Below are 2,638 nucleotides of genomic sequence, written 5' to 3'. Positions count from 1 at the left end.
AGGGTGGTTGTTCCGTCAATACTGAGGCTCCGGGGCAGTGTCTGGCACAGGGTCAGTCCTCAAGAAGTCGTTTTCGCATTGTTGAATAAATGACCTTTGGAGTCAGATTTCTTTATATATCTGCATGTCAGATAAACCATTTAAGTGGGGGGAGGTGGATGAGAGTAAAGGGCGCTGTCAAGTCATCCCATCATTCAAAGTTCAGTTTAAACTTTGGTCCAAAACTAAGGTTCCTCCCAAAGATCGCACAAGTCTAGAAGAGGGTCCCTCGGTAGTCTGGTACAAGACGGTGCTGACAGGCAGCGGGTGCAGCCCCACTGCCCCACAGACACTTGATGACAGCGGGGACACCGTCTGGGCTGTGTTTTCAGCCTCCTGAGCCATAACAAGTGTGGGTGAAGGGTCATCCTGGTTACAACGTCAGAGCAAACAGCTGAAAAGCAAGCCCACTCATCCCACATTTTCCCTGGCTCACACAGGAATGGAGAAAGCTGCTGCCGCCGAGTCAGTCAGTGCTGACAGATGATTTCACATGAGAAAACAACAGCCATGGAACACTCGTGCGTGGCTTGGGAGTGATGGTGTGAAAACAACATCCAAAGAGATAAACAAATGGGGTTGGCTGTGGAGTCCCTTGGCCCAGCCAGGGACTTGATCCAGCTCCAAGGAAGTTAAAAGCCTACAACAAAACCTATCCTTACCGTGAGCTTTATTTAAATCCTGTACATACATTATTCTGGGATAGTTTAAATTTTTGTTTAACTAGTTACAGAGAGTAAACCTTGGGCAGGGAACGGGGCAAGAGTGGAGATCATAAGAAGAGTCCTACAACGGCTGCTACGAATGGCCCACTTTCTTGGTAGCATCTTGTAGCATAAACAGCCGCAACTCAAGGGGGGAGAACAGTTTCTTTCCTGTTACGCACTTCCTAATATCACAGGAGCCATGCTAAAAGCACAAATTCTGGGAAAGGCTCACTCTAAAACAATAGGAGTAAAAAACAGAAACCCCAGAGCACAATCTAATCAGTGTTACGACTTAATTTGCCCCTGACTATTAGGGCAAATTCAATAAATAATAGACAGAAAACATTTTTAAAGTGTCGTGGTAATCAAAGTATAATCTTATTTTCCCATTAATATTTTTCTGCCTTAATGGAATTTAATTTCATGAAAATAATTGAGTAAACAAAATAAGAGACTAGATAATTATAGGGGTTTTTAAACTTCTCCTCGCTTCCTGCTCCTCTTGGTAAACCACTAACCTTTTTGTCTCCAGGTGTCTGCCTTGATATTCCCGATGCTTCATAAAAGTGGGGTTATACAATCCTGTTCTCTTACTGCACTCAGCGTAATGTTCACAAGGGTCACCCATGCGGGAACATGTATCAGAACATCCTTTTCTTGCATGATGAATAATACTCCATGGTGTGTAAATACCATGTTTTGTTTCTTCATCTGTGACTTGGTATGTGGGAGGGTCCCACTCTTTCATATTATATCGTGAATTCACATTATTATTCTTTTTTTTTAATTTAACAGTCTTAACATCTGGGAGGCCCACAGAGTGAATGGAATGCATGCAGATGTTGCTGACAGAGCTAGGTCTTATTATGTACTGGCATTACTGTTCTCGGGGGCCACTGAGTCCATTCCAACTCCTAGCCACCCTGTATCAGAATGACAAGGCACTGCCTGGAGCCCCCACACGTGTTTGGAAGCATGGTTTCAGCCCCCTGGTATCACGGCATCTTGTTGAGGGTCTTCCTCTTTGGGGTTGACCCTCTGCTTTCACACACGTATGAAGCAATTCACCCTCAAAGTGCTTGTAAAACGGACATACTACAGATATTGTCTGCAGCAAATTTACCTTTTAATGACAATACCTCATTTGATTTCCTGATTGTTGCTTCCATGGATATTGATTATGGATCCCAGTAAAATGAATCTTTTCTCCATTGAACATAAAGATGCTTCTTGACCTAGCTGTGGGGATTTTTGATTTCTTTAGGTTGAGGTGTAATTCTGACTGGAGGCTGTCACGTTTACCTTGAATGCTAAGTGCTCTTCCCTTTCAACAAGCAAGTAGTCACCTGCACCTTCCCAGCTCACAATCAGTCTTCAGATAGATGATGGTGCTAAGAATGGGCTCTAGGTGAATACACTTTTCTTAAATATAAGATATAGTTTTGAAATATTATCATACCCAAGATCTTAAGGTTTTAAAAATAACTTCAAGAAAAAAATCTTAGTCAAGAATCAATATTTTGAGACAGTGCAGGCATTCCACCCCATCTAAGCCCACCACACCAAGACAAAACACTAAGGCGTGGAAAAGAACAGCAAGGGGAACAGAGCAACGAAGTCCCCAAGGAATACCAAAAATAGACTTTGGGGCCAGGGCTCGGCGCCCCATCAGACTCTACCGGAAAACATTCCTAAAGGCCAACAAACAGTCCTTGAACTAACTACAAGCTTTTCTTTCTTGTTGTTTCTCTTTTGTCATTGGCTTGTTGTTGTTTTCTTTTCTTTTCTTTTGTTGCTTGGTTTTGTTCTGTCTTGTTGTTGTGAATGTTATTATCTCTGCATGTTTGTCTAAATAAGATAGGCTGGATGAACAATCTGGAGGAGAAAACAAC

This window comes from Echinops telfairi, unplaced genomic scaffold, assembly GCF_000313985.2.
Source record: "Echinops telfairi isolate 266 unplaced genomic scaffold, ASM31398v2 ScPeMD7_21;HRSCAF=78, whole genome shotgun sequence".
Classification (NCBI taxonomy): domain Eukaryota; kingdom Metazoa; phylum Chordata; class Mammalia; order Afrosoricida; family Tenrecidae; genus Echinops; species Echinops telfairi.
The sequence above is the reverse complement of the archived record's forward strand: the minus strand, read 5'-3'. Positions refer to the sequence as shown.